Raw genomic sequence first — 15,140 nt, 5'->3', positions numbered from 1 at the left:
GAGCAGTTAATGTGCAAAGAATTAGCCTTACGGATATGGAACATCTCTAGTAAGACAGGGTCCGATATTGCCTTGTAGGCAAGACACCTATTACCTCTGAGCAATCTGTATGATATCAAGTAGACTGTTAGTAATTTGAGCCTGTCTGCATAGGACAAGTGTTAGAGGATATGGATTCTCTTTGTGAGGTATTTCTGTGGCCTTCCCAGTTGGTGTTGGTGTTTGTAGAGGTACATACCAAATGGGGCATTATACTCAATTATTGGCCTGATGAGGGAGGAGTACAGAAAGGTAATGACTTACTTTTTTCTGGATGCAGTCCCTTTACTTATGAAATTAACCAAATAAAAGGGTATTCTGACCACTGCCTCTACATGATTGTCAAATGTGAGATTGCTATCAACCCGAGTACCCAGGTCTCTCACCACAGGTTGTGTGCATAGGGGATTGTCATTAATGTGGTAATCAGTAAGGGCTGTTTTTTGCTGAATGCCATGAAGGCCATGACTTTGGCACCAGTCATTTGTTGCTGTGAGACCCTCTTGCAGTATGTTAACATCATTCGGGAAGTCCAAGATAGCAGCCAACTCACAGTCATCCACAAACTTGGTCAGCCACAAGTCTTTTGTCTTTGCCTGGACCTCTGAGAAGTAGATGCCAAAGAGTAGTGGTCCCATGACAGATACCTGGCAAACACCACTAGTGACAGGCCTACTGTCAGAGGTGGAGGTACCTATTTTGACATTGTGGGTCCTATTGGTGAGCCAGTTGACCACCCAGCTGATGAGACAGGGATTTATGCCAAGTTGTGTAAGTGTTTAGATGATTCCCAAATGGGGGATTGTGTCAAAGGCCTTGACCAAGTCAAGATAAGTTGTGGGTACTGGCTTTCCCTCATCCAGGGCCTTGGTGACAATCTCAAAGAGTCAACCAGGTTCAACAGGAAAGATCTGCCCTTGACAAATCCAAACTAGGCGAGGTGAAGTGTTTGGAGATTGCCCATGTCCTTGTTTATGAGATCCATAATAATACACTCCATGGCTTTTCAGATCAAACTTATCAAGCTAATGGGGTGACAGTTGCCAGGGTCAGTAGTGGCATCACCTTTGTGCAAGGTGATGACAATGGAAGTTCTCTGCTCTGCTGGAATGAAGCTTGTACTTAGGCTGTGGTTGAATAGGGGGCTCAATGATGAAGCTAGTTCTTGATGGTGATGGTGCAGAATACAGCCTGGGATACAATCAGGTCCCAAGAAAGCTGTGTTCTTTGCCTTGGATAGGGCCTTTAACACTTGATCTATGGAGATGAGAGGTGCGGTACAAATACCGAGGATGTAGAAAGGGCCTTTGAGGGGCATTGGGGGGGGTGAAGTTTACACTGAACCTATCTGCTAGCAGATTGGCTAAGGCAACAGGTTCAGTGTAAGTGGTATTGTTAAGTACTAATTCGGAACAAAACTGGGCTTTGCCATGCAGGTTCCTGATGTAAATGAAGAAGGCTTTGTGGTTTCCCTTTGTTTTGGAGGCTAGTTTCAATTCATAATTGGCTTTGGAGGTTTTCACTAGCGATCTAATTTGCTTGTTAGGCTGAGGAGAGAGTTTTTCCAATTTGGAATCTGTTCCTTTCTACCCTTGGACAACAGTTTCTTCCTTTTGTTGTAAAGCCTGTTGATACAGGATGTTCTCTAGATGTGTTTTTTTTAGGAACAGGGTTTAGTTCTGTTGGGTATGGCTCAGTCCATGAAGTTGTACAAGTGCTTATATACTGCATTTTCATACTGTTCGGCATAGTTGTCTGCATCATCTGAGAGGGGCGGTGGTGTAAAGCTACTGATACTCTCTGTTAGGAAGTTGTACTCAGGTTTTGAGATGTTTTTTAGCCTAGTTAAGGCTGGGGGGGGGGGGGATAGCAACTTCGAATGAGAGAGACCAATGATCTGATCTCACCAGGGAAGAACATACTATGGGAGTGGTGCAGTGGTCACCCATGTTGGTGACAACCAAGTCCAGAATGTTATCTCCCATTGTGGGGGATGAAAAGAGCTGGTCTAGTGATTAGAATTGATGGAGTCAAGGAATCATTGGGTGAGTTCATTAGTGCATGAATAGTTCACCCAGTCTATTGTGGTGTAGTTGAAGTCACCAAAGATGAGGATATTTGGGGTACCTTGATGGAGTCAAGTATGTTCAGGTAGGAGGAGTGGGTGCCCTGAATCATGGAGGGGGGGTCTATAGCTGGCTATGACTTAGATGGGTGTCTTTCCAACTGTCAGTTGCACCTGGAGTAATTCCAGTGTGTCATGATGGCAAACCAGTCTGGAGGTGTGCCTGTCCTTAATGAAGATAGAGACTCTACCACCTTTAGTCTTCCCAAGCTTATTTTGGGGTCCTTCTCTTCTTTAATTTGTATACAAACAACATACTTCTTTCTTCCTGTTTCTTCCACTTTTATAATTTTTCTTTTCCCTTCTCTCTTCTCCTTTACTGTTTTTTGCAAATGTTTTATCTCTTCCATCTCATCATTTTCAATCTTTTCTAAAATGTCTCCTCATGATAAGTCTTTTCAGCTCTTTGATTCATTTTCTTCCATTAAGTCCACCAATAAATCATCCTGCAACCCTCTTGACTGTAGGGTTGTAACCACAACATTTGTTTTTGACTGCTTATTTCCCCTCAAGCTATTAAACAACTCTATCTGGATTAACTCCTCCAAATCCTTCACAACACCTTCTGCCATTTATTTCTGTTTTGAAAAGCTTGACAAACTAATTTTGAATTTCTCTATAGAACTGGCATTTGCCTCAGCTCCTGTCTAACTAGTTGCCATACTGCACTGTTATCCCAGCTGCCACTGCACCAGAAACAGATCATAAGCACTCATGCACTCATCAGACTTATGGAACATGAGTGACATAATGAGTAGTGGAAGTTCCCCAATGCTCTGGCCAAATTTCTCCTAGCATTACAAATACTAACCTCAGGTCTCCCCTGAAAAATGGCCACTAACCTAGTAAGACAAACTTTGTTAACAAAGGATAAATAATATTCATGTTGATATGAAACCTGTTACTCTGTTAACTTTTTGAGTGATTTAGAGTAATCTGCTCTTAACTGTCTCCAGTTTTACAAAACATCTCAAATTGTGCCTCATATTTATGGCCTGTTTTTTGCAAGTCACTTACCCAGACAGTACTTTGGGCCTACTGGCAGTTTGGGCTTGGCTTCTCAATGGTCCCCTCTACTGAAAGCCTAGTAACAACCTTTGAAGCAGAGAACTTATGGTGTAAAGGAAAGAAATTGTTTGTAGTAAGCAGAGCATCATCATATGAACCATTTTCTTTGAATATGATCCTTATTTTGCTGAATGTTGGCAATTGTGGTTATTATTTAGCCATGAATAAATTGGATAGCGTGAAGTCTATGAGTTTAATGCTAATATTTTAACCATGAATACATTTTCATTTAGTTTGTTTTTTGCAAGCACATATATTAAATAGTATTTTTGGCTAGCAAAATAACTAAGTGTTATTTCTAACACTTAGTGCAGATGAGCAAGACTATGAGCTGTTAAATAGCTGCTTCCTGTAGTACATGGTTTGATTCCATCAGCTTTTGTTTGTCTTCTATGTGACTCTGACAAGTTATGTCACCAGATGATAGTCTTAGGCTGCTCCTAAAAAGGGTCAGTTGTGTCCAGTGGGGTGTCCCTAGCTGTGCGCAAATGCATTACACATTTGACGTTTGAATTCCTGCATTCTTTACGTAGATACTAATTAGTACTTCATTATATGCTATTTAAATATTAATTCCAGCACATTTCTTTTAGTTTAATGAGCTGTTAGATATATTTTCACTAAATGCAAGCTTCAAGGGAAAAGAAGTTTATTGTTTCTCATGCTAAGTCTATTTTCAATTTGAGAGTACTCTCTTTTGTTTAGAAAATAGCTGTCAGTGTTTTTTCTGTAAAACCTGAAATAAATGTTTTAAATGAATTCCAAATCTCTATGGTAATTGTAAAAATAAAGAAAGAAAGAAATGTACACTGAGATATTTGAACTGTATTTATGGAAGAGACAGCCAATTAATGGGATATTGGCATAGCTGGTGGGGGCCAGATTAATTACTATGAATAGGGCCCCATTTGTCCAGGATCTGCTGACTCTGAAAGTGTAAGCTGCAACAATATAGAATTATTAGTCATTCAAGTAGATCAGATCTATAATGAGTGATGTCGGATAGGATAGCTCTTCTTGATGCCAGGGAATACATAGGGAAGTCAAGAATGATATGAAGGTGTAATGCAAGTATTTAAGCCCCCCCCCCCCATGCATGGAGTAACATTTCTGACTTTTGTTTGACTTGTACGTTGTTTAACAAAATCTGTTGCAACATTTCTATTGTCTTTAGTTATTTTGTTTTATTCATTGCAATAAAAGTTAATTGATTCATTAATGGGTATGGATTGTGTAATATAGTCTAAACAGGTTGCATTTTAGTACTATATTTTTCAGTACCTTCTTTACAGCCTCCAGCAACTGCAAAGAGATTGACATTTGTCAGGTGGTGCAGCCTGCATTCTTTGGAGTGATGATCAGAACCACCTTATCTTCATCGTCACTTATGCAGCCATTGCTGCATATTACTGTGAAATTCTTCTCTATTTGATTGGATTGTAAAGGATTTCACCATTTAGTTAATAACTGTTACCCTGGCATCACAGTAGACTAAAGTTCAAACGTGTTAATGAACTGCTGTGTGTGACATTGAGCAAGTCACTTAACCAGACAGTGCTTTGGAGCAACTGGGAATTTGGGCTTTGCTCCTTAATGATCACCAAGATGGCATGCTTAGTAACTATGAACCTGTTGCTGTTTGCCAGCTATTCCAAACTGCATAGCTGATCTAGTTCAAAAAGTGTTATGACAATATCATCAGCACACTCAGTTTTTTTAATGTAACATAGGCAATTTATTCTTCAAGGGCAGCAAGTACTGCCTTTGTAGATGAAGCACTGGAAGGCGAAGCTATTTGCCAGTAGCAACCATTGCATTAGTAGTAGTAATCTTTAATGTGCAATTATTCAGATGGCTTTCAGTTCTGCAGAGATTGTGCATATTGACTGATACTAGTTGATTAGAATGACACAGGTTGTATTGTCTTTTATGGTTGAAATGTTCTGAAATGGGTAGTTTTGCCTTTACTGGTTCATGCATTTTTTTACTGGAAAAATGTTCAAAACTACAAATTTAAAACACACACTAACAAATATTGCTGTATTAAACATGGAATATAATTTAATACAATCAGGAAGGTGAAACAAAGAATGCATGCATTTATGCATAATCTTAAAAATGTGTACAAAGGGCATATGGTTTGAAAACAGTCCAGGCCCAAGGTAACTTAATCTGTCACTTGCCAGATATGCTTTTAATGAATGTGAGTTTCAGTGGCAGAGAAGTTTACTATTGCTCACGCTGAGTCGGTTTTCAGTGTGCGACTGTTTTGTTTAGCAAGTGGCTGATAATGCTTGTGCTATAAACTTTGAAATAAAAATTTTATATTAAATCCAGATATCTAATCACTGTAAAAGAGCATCATATGCACACTAATGGGTTTTAACAGTGTTTATGGTGAATGGGGAGAGACAGACAAGTAACAGGACACTATAATGGCTGTGTGGGAGGGAAGGGGTACCTGCCTAGGTCCCCATTAGACCATGATCCGGCTCTGTCCACTGGACACAATTGGTTTTGGCACAGCTGAGACAAGCCCCTTGTAACAGGAGATAGATAAACTAGCAGAAACACAAGTATCTTCACAGATTGCAAAGTGGATAGAAGAGGTGAAACTTTGATTCTTATAGGCCTTATGTGTATGGCATGAATGCATATAAAAAAGCAACTATGAATTGCTCAAAGGTGGGGAAAAGCTCATAATTTACATAAAATAGCTGCACATTGCTTGCACATTCTTCGTTTACTTTTCATTATTACTTCAGTTGCATAAGACTTTCTCAGAATAATTCTATTTGTTGAGTCTCAGTGTATTTACTGTTTCTGAATCTTGCTTCAGCTCTGCACAAACATAACTAGCACACATTCCCACTGTGCCTAAGAGTAACAAATATTAATACCACACATAGTAAAGTACTGTGTTATGAAAAAGGGCAGGGACTTTCAACAAAATAAATTATTAGTTCAGAATGCATGTTGGGTGGGGACTTACAAGATGGCCGCACACTGAGTAACAGCTTAATTTCAACCCTCCCAGTGTGAAAATAGAAAGTCAGAAGACAGAGCCAGTGAACTCATACTTTTGGGTAAATTTCAGAAAATGACTAATAAGTACCCTGCCTGGATGCCAGAAAAAAAGAAAATCAGAGAACTTGAAAGAAAATGAATCACAAAAGTTGAGGAAAAAAACATTGACTGGGAGGAATTCTATAGCTATTGATCAAAAAGCAGTGCAAGCTCCAGTTATGGTGCAAGAAATGACTTCTAGTAATTTACAGGAAAAATAAGTCATATGTACTAAATGTAACACTAATGGAGTATATCAACTCAAATAACAAAAGGCTGGAAAACATGAAGAAGCCTTAAACAGATATTCAGATGAGGTGATAAAACTGCAAAAATCAGAGGTCAAAATGAAGAAAAGACTGGATGAATACCAAACATCTCAAGAATAGATGTGTCCAAAAATAATAGAATAAGATAACAGAGCACATAGGGAAACCTAAGATTTTCTGCTGTACCAGAGAAGCTGGAGGGAACACAGTGTATTCATTTTATGAACACACAAATAAGCAAATGGACTGAAATTCCACAGCAGTGGTTGTTAATTGAAAGGGTACATCATGTATATGCTCCAAACCTGGCCATGAGAAAGCAACCTAAAGACCTTTAATAGTAAAGAAGCAATCCTACCAGCAGAAGCAGTTGATTCTGACAAAACTGTGGCAGAAGGACAAAGTACTAAAAGTGGGAAACAGTGGAGCATTTGTAGAAAATTGTTACTCACTGTACACCAGGCAGAATAAGAGTGAATTTATTCTACTAATCAAGGAATGTTGAGAAGCAGTACTGAAATTTAAACTGCTGTACCCAGTTATCTTCAGAATATCCTTTCCTGGAGGGACATCATCATTTTTTGATGCAGAACCTGCTAAGGAGGAAACACAAAAGTATGTCCAACAAAATGTGAGCTGTGAATCAAAAGGAGATTCTGCTCCTTGTTCGTGCAGCCAATAAAGACCACAGAGAGACTATGCCAGTGAATTTTTTTTCCAATGTTTCAATGGAAAATGCTTGAGAGACAGAAATAAAGCACAAAAGTTGACTAGAAGAACTGAGAGTACATTGGTAATGAAGCAGAGACTAGATTTGGGAGATAAATGGAAATAAAACCAGCAACTCAGAAACTGGCAAATAAATGTGGAATTACAAAGCATTAATTATATTTGTGAGATATGACAAAACAAGAAAGCATGGAAATATTGGACTTTTTCAACTTTGTTAAATTTGTAGGAGACTTTAAAGGATATGCCCTACTTCATGTCATTAATGTTTGGAAGATTACCTAGGAGAGGGAAAGAGGAAGGAAAGAGTGAACTGTAAGTAAAACAACATTTTGTTCTTAACAGTATTGTTATAATGCATGATATAATCCATGCTATAAGGATACTACAGTAAAAAGGTTCCACTGTTTTTTTCCTTCTTTTCTCTTTCTCCTTGTTCATGTTTAAGAAATGTAGGTGCTGCAATGTAAAAATAAAAAAGATAAGTCTGGTCAAACAGCATGACACAAGAAAACCTGATATTGTTTTTCTCATTATTGCATAGAGGAATGAATGGATTAAGGCTCTTAGCTTTACCTATAACATGTTTTAAGAGAAAGGAAATAAAAAAGAACATTTACTATAATAAGCTTTCCTCTAGCAAATAAATAAATGCTTGTAGAAGCAATTCTGTATCTGATTCTCATGCATCCATGGAGGCAATCTGATAAAGAGAATAAAAACAGAATACTTCTTTCTTTCAATGGCTAGGAGATAATGTTTTCTGAAAGCATTCAAGTGTTTTCCCAATCTGAGACAGCACTGAAGATTAGACAAAACCAGACAGCACTCATTAGAACCACAGGCTTTACCATGCTTCTTAGCATGGATAACCTCCTTTTTAGGTTAACCCAAGTCTATATGTGTGGCTGTCAGTTTGGGACAATTGTTTCTATTAGGAGGGTAAAACTTTAATATTTGAAGATGTACATATTTTGTGTGTTAGTACTAAGTTAATACATTTTAGGTATGTATTGGGAGTGGCTTTTTTGAGAGCTTTCAATTAAACAGAAACTTTTGTAATATATGAAATGGGCTCAAATGGATATGACAAAAAATAACTGTATAAAAGCTCAACCTGCCAAACATTAGTCTATGCATGTAAAACAAAAGCTGGAACTAGATACTGCACAAAAAAGCTGTTACACATAAAAGGTGGGAATAATAACATTTTCAGCACAATTACACTGTCTATATACCCCCGGATTCTCAAAAGCTTATGTGGAGTTGCTTGCAGGAGCTCAAGCAGGCAATATGTCTGCTGTGTGATCCAGGAACAGCCTGTAGGGGCGTGCACGAATGCTCCTGCACTAATCCTGCACGGACAAAGCCCTGGTATGCAAATCACCCCATTTGCAGGAGAAATCTATGCAAATGAGGTGATTTTGCAATCCAGGAAGCTTGCAATAGTCCGTGCAAGACTAGTGCTATCTGCAGAAATGTACTCAGTTAGTAAATGAGTACATTTCTGCAAAATCCAAAATAAAGCTGTGACAGCCACAAATAAAGGCTGCATATCATGTAGTAAGCATGTCAATGGTGAAATATAAGGCCATTGGCATTGCAAACAAAAAACAAAAATATACAAAAATCAACTTATTTTTTTTAGCTGGTCTCGGCTGTTTAAGCGTAGGGCAGCAGTGCACAAATGGGATAGGGGGGAAATAATAAAATAAACCTAAAATAAACAGTCTAACTAAAAATCACTATTCTGCCATGCAAGTCAATGTCAGGCAGAAGACAACCTGGCCAGTAAATAGTGGTTGCTAAGGGGGAGGCTCAGTGTGAGACATGTAACGATGCATTAGCAGGCAATCCTATGTAAATGAGGGGAAGGATAGTGAATCCCAGTTTTCCCCAGCATGTGAGTCAGGTCCCAACAGTGTAAGAGTAGGAATAGCTTGGTGCAAGCCTAGGAGTTAGGTGACATCATGGAGGGGGGGTGTCAGACATACTGTAAGCGGATTGGAGCCCTGTGGCTCAGGTTTGCACCTAGCTTAGTACAGCTAAGCTCGGGGGGGTGTCTAAATCTGCTTAGCACTCTTTACAAAACCTAAGCGGGTGTGTGTGCTGTGCACTGAGTTTTACAGGAAGAAAAAAGAAGTTAAACCAGGAAATAGCAGCACTGTGCACATTCGAGCACTCTGTTTACGCGGTGCACCCCTGGGCTTAAACAGGAAGGCAATGGGAAGGGAAAACAGCTGTAGGAAGGGAATCAAGGAGAACTAGCTTAGCTGGCAGGTGAAATGTATCGGAATCAGCCAATTATACAGGCAGCAGACCAGCCCAGAACACTACTATAAACTAAGCAAACACCTCCCCCTCTGGTTTTTCCCACACTCTACACCACCGGTGTATACAGGGAAGGAAATTTTAACAAACAAACCTACAAAATGAGAAGGGCTGCAGCAGGCAACATAGATCAACATATGCAAGAGGCTGAGGGTGGTGAGGATGTGAATGCTGCCGATCATCCCACAGTGAGGAGATGAAGAAGAGTGTACAGACCCAGGGTAACCTACAAGGGCCTACACAAGCTGGAGATTGTGGAACACTGTAGGGTGGACAGAGACCTCCTACAGCAAATTATTGAGCTGTGCTGGCCACACCTGATACACCAAACTGACTGAGGGGAACCCATCCCAATGGATACCAAGGTATGTGTAGGCCTAGGAATACTAGCCATAGGTAGCTCCCAAAGCTCAACTGGAATATCATGGGGATTTCACAGGCATCAGCATCCAGAGTATTCCACCAGTTCCTGGATGCCATGTCAGCACATGCCAGTGAGCACATATATTTCCTCAACACCCGTGAGGTGTTGGCCAGCAATATGTGTCTCTTCCACCAAATAGCAGAATACCCTGAGATAGTGGGTGCTATAGACTGCATGCACATATGCATCAAAGCACCACCCAGTGATCAGGGTAGGGCCTACAACAACCACAGGGGCATCCCCTCCATCAACTGCCAGGTCGTATGTGATACCCAGGGCATTATAATGAATGTGTGTGCTGGCTGCCCTGGAAACTGTGACAATTCCCACATATGGCATCTGACGCAGCTGCACCAGAAATTTGCCAATGGGAACATCCCCTATGGTCACCTAGTAGGGGATGCTGGTTGCACACTGGGGCCATGGCTGATAACACCCATCAGAAATGCACACACACCTGAACAAGAATGCCATAATGACGCACACACACAGACCAGACTTATAATAGAGCATGTGTTTCGGATGCTCAGGTTATGGTTCTGGTGTCTGGACCCATCCGGTGGAGCCTTGCTGTAATCACCACCTACATATACCCAAATTTTTATGGTATGTGCTATGCTACACAATATGATCCTGTGGAAATAGCTGCAGCAGGAACAGCATGGGGTAGGGCCACACAGCCCCCCACCAATGCCAAGGCCTTTACAGGCACAGAGTGACTCAGAGGAGGAACGACCTGAGCCTGCCCCAGTAGGCAGATGGAGGCATGCCCAGTATGCTGAGGCTGCAGCAAAGAGGCAATGCATAGCACATACACTGACACAGTAGGGACCCAGGGAATGACACCTATATACTATGTGCATCAGACATAGGCAGCCCTCCAGCACTATCCGCAAGTCTTGCACACCCTCAAGGTAAGTCAATCAACCTACCAATTGTCAAATGGAGTAGAATGTGTTGTTACCTGTATCTATGGTATGGATGTGAGCATGCAAGGGAATTGGGTGGCTGAATGTTATGGCAGCAGACAGTAGACACTCATGGTGACACCATGACATCATTAACACATACTGGAGTCACCATAGTAGCCAGTACTACACAGGGTGACAAAACTCACTGCAGGAAATGTGCTGAGCAACATGTGTGTCCATATGACCCACACATGCCAGTCAGGGTGGTTCATATACCCAACAACAGTCTCAGCCAGCAGGACAGGTATAGACAAACCCAAACAGAGCCTGTGCCATGGCCCTTGAATGATGGCTATGGTTAACCTCCCCTCCCAGGCCTACACAGACAAATTACAGCAGGGCAGGCAGTGGGATGTTAGTTCTGAAGGGTAGGAAGTCAGACAATAATATGCAGGGCAACCAAAGCAACGATCTGTAGTACACTGGTTTGTCTCTAGTCAGCATGATAGTTAACAATGCAGAATGAAATGGAGTACAGTCATGGAAAATGTGTACAAGTGTCATGTGTGCCCCTCACATCCTACATAGTAATGTAATAACAGTCAGGTGTGCCCCCCAATCCTGTGTAGAACTGTAGAAATAGACAGGTGTGCCCCCCAATGTAGTAATGTAATAACAGTCAGGTGTGCCCCCATTCTGTGTAGAAATGTAGAAATAGTCAGGTGAGCCCCCCACATTATGTAGGAATGTAATAACAGTCAGGTGTGTCCCCCCAACCCTGTGTAGAAATGTAGAAATAGTCAGGTGAGTCCCCCCCACCCTACTTAGGAATGTAATAACAGTCAGGTGTGCCTTCCCAACCCTGTGTAGAAATGTAGAAATAGACAGGTGTGCCCCCCATGTAGTAATGCAATAACAGTCAGGTGTGCTCCCTCCATCCTATGTAGAAATGTAGAAATAGTCAGGTGAGCCCCCCACCCTACGTAGTAATATAATAACAGTCAGGTGTGCCCCCCAACCCTGTGTAGAAATGTAGAAATAGTCAGGTATGCCCCCACCCTATGTAAGAATGTAATAACAGTCAGATGTGCCCCCCAACCCTGTGTAGAAATGTAGAAATAAACAGGTGTGCCCCCATGCAGTAATGTAACAACAGTCAGGTGTGCCCCCCATTCTGTGTAGAAATGTAGTAATAGTCAGGTGAGCCACCCCACCATATGTAGTAATGTAATAACAGTCAGGTGTGCCCCCCAACCCTGTGTAGAAATGTAGAAATAGTCAGGTGTGCCCACCACCCTATGTAGGAATGTAATAACAGTCAGATGTGCCCCCCAACCCTGCATAGAAATGTAGAAATAGACAGGTGTGCCCCCCATGTAGTAATGTAATAACAGTCAGGTGTGCCCCTCCATCCTATGTAGAAATGAAGACATAGTCAGGTGAGGCCCCCCACCCTACATAGCAATGTAATAACAGTCGGGTGTGCCCCCAACCCTGTGTAGAAACATAGAAATAGTCAGATGTGCCCCCTACCCTATGTAGGAATGTAATAACAGTCAGGTGTGCCCCCCAACCCTGTGTAGAAATGTAGAAATAAACAGGTGTGCCCTCCATGTAGTAATATAATAACAGTAAGATGTGCCCCCCCATCCTGTATAGAAATGTAGAAATAGTCAGGTGAGCCCCCCACCCCACGTAGTAATGTAATAACAGTCAGGTGTGCCCCCAACCCTGTGTAGAAACTTAGATATAGTCAGGTGTGACCCCCACCCTACGTAGGAATGTAATAACAGTCAGGTGTGCCCCTTATCTTGTGTAGAAATGTAGAAATAGTTGGCTGATCCCCCCCATCCTATGCAGAAATGTAGGAACAGTCAATGCCAAATGCTTGATGGATACCCTGCAGAAACAGCATGCCACCTGTCGGTGTACAACATCTAGGTCAGCACTGCAATACAAACAACCTGGACTTGATCCACACATTAAATACAGAAGGCCAAACTGGGCATGCTCACACACTTAGAGAAATGAAGGCAATGTCAGTCAACAACATACTGAAAGGTCATACTGGGCATGCTCATACACCATTGGACCAGACATATCTAGCAGTTGCAGTTGTTAGTGCAGACACTCATCAGTATGCACCATGCCTTGCACACACACTGGATAGCAATACAGACATATATGTAAGGACAACACACTATAATAAGCCAAAGGTAGATGTACATAGATTTGTGGAAGAGGGTGACTGTGACAAGGAGCCATCCAGGCCTGTCCCACCCAGCACACAGCCAAATTGCCCCAACCACATGAGGTTCATATGTCACTCACTGCAGATACTAGCCACCAGTATCTGTTAGCATTACAGACTATTGGTGCAGGTGCCAATTGTGAAACATGACTGTACAAGGAAGTAGTCACCGAGCAGCTGTATACATGTACCTGTGAAATATTATCCTGTGTGTGCCCGCATTTAGCATGTCAACCTCTAGATGAATGGGCTATGGCCCATGCACACACACTGCCCTCCCCTAGCCCTACTATGACAAGCCTGCTGAGGTCATCCACTGTGAAATACACCCTTGGGAGAGTTGTAGCCCAGTAATTTCTGTGGTGCATACCATAACTTTGTACTGCTGTAGTGTGAATAGTTAGATAGGCATTCAAATCCCAGACATGGCAACTGTTTGTGTCTGTATCTGTCTGTCTGTGTAGAGAGCAATGATCTTTAGGGAAGTCACAGTCCCTACAATTCAAATGCTCAACTTTGGCAAGGCTGTTGATGTCATCTACCTCGTAATACACCTCTGGGAAGCTATAGCCCAATAATCTTCCTAGCACGTCCTGTAGCTGTGTCCTGCTGTAGTGTAAATTAGTTTGTAGCTGCGTACTGCTGTAGTGTGATAAATTAGTTTGGCAAGTGTTCTAATCTCAGACTTGGTTTGTGTGTGTGTGTGTGTGTGTGTGTGTGTGTGTGTGTGTGTGTGTGTGTGTGTAGAGAGCAATGATTTTTAGGGTAGTCACAGTCCCTACAATTCAAATGCTCATCTTTGGCAAGGCTGCTGATGTCATCCACCTAGAAATACACCTCTGGGAAAATACATCCCAGTAATCTCCACAGCGCATTCTGTAACTATGTACTGTTGTAGTATGATAATTTAGTTAGGTAGCCGTTCTAATCCCAGACTTGGCAAGTTTGTCTGTCTGTGTAGAAAGCAATGCTTTTTAGGGTAGTCACACTCCCTACAATTCCAATGCTCATCTTTGGCAAGGCTGTTGATGTCATCCACCTAGAAATACACCTCTGGGTGGCTGTAGCTCAGTAATCTCCATAGCGGGTCCTGTAACTGCATACTGCTGTAGTGTAGTAAATTAGTTAGGTAGCTGTTCTAATTCCAAACATAGTAAGTGGGTGTGTATGTCTGTGTAGAGAGCAATGCTTTTTAGGGTAGTTACACTTCCTACAATTCAAATGCTCATCTTTGGCAAGGCTGCTGATGTCATCTACCTAGAAAAACACCTCTGGGAAGGATGTAGCCTACTAATATCTGCAGCACATCCTGTAACTGCATACTGCTCTAGTGTGGTATCGAACCCTGGTAGGGTTCTATCCCACCCATGGCCGTGCTGGATGTTTTGTGTGTGTTTCAATGTCTGTGCAGAGAGCAATGCATTTTAGGCTATCACACTCAGTACTTTTCAAATGCCCTATTTTGGCAGTCCTGCTGATGTCATTCATTGTGAAATACACCTTCAGGGAAGAAGCTCTCCAGTAATCCACTTTGTGTGTCCTGTAATAGCTCCATGCTGTAGTGTGATATAGACCTCTGTTAGGGGTTCTATACCCACACATGTCGGTTGTGGATGTTTTGTGTGTGTGTGCATCACTGTCTGTGTAGGGAGCAATACATTTTAGCCTAGCCACACTCACTACAAGTCAAATGTCCTACTTTGCCAATCCTGCTGATGTCATCCAATGTGATATACACCATGGTGTGTACTATAACTACGTAGTGCTGGAGTGTAATAAACTAGTTAGATAGGGGTCTGACTCGCAGACTTGACAGGTGTGTGTGTGTGTGTGTGTGTGTGTGTGTGTGTGTGTGTGTGTGTGTGTGTGTGTGTAACTCATATCCTATGTGGAGGTGGGGCTGAGTGTGTTATACCTGGGCCCAATG

Source organism: Protopterus annectens, chromosome 6.part1 (assembly GCF_019279795.1).
Source record: "Protopterus annectens isolate FY-2018-M chromosome 6.part1, PAN1.0, whole genome shotgun sequence".
Lineage (NCBI taxonomy): Eukaryota > Metazoa > Chordata > Ceratodontiformes > Protopteridae > Protopterus > Protopterus annectens.
Note: the sequence above shows the minus strand (reverse complement) of the source record.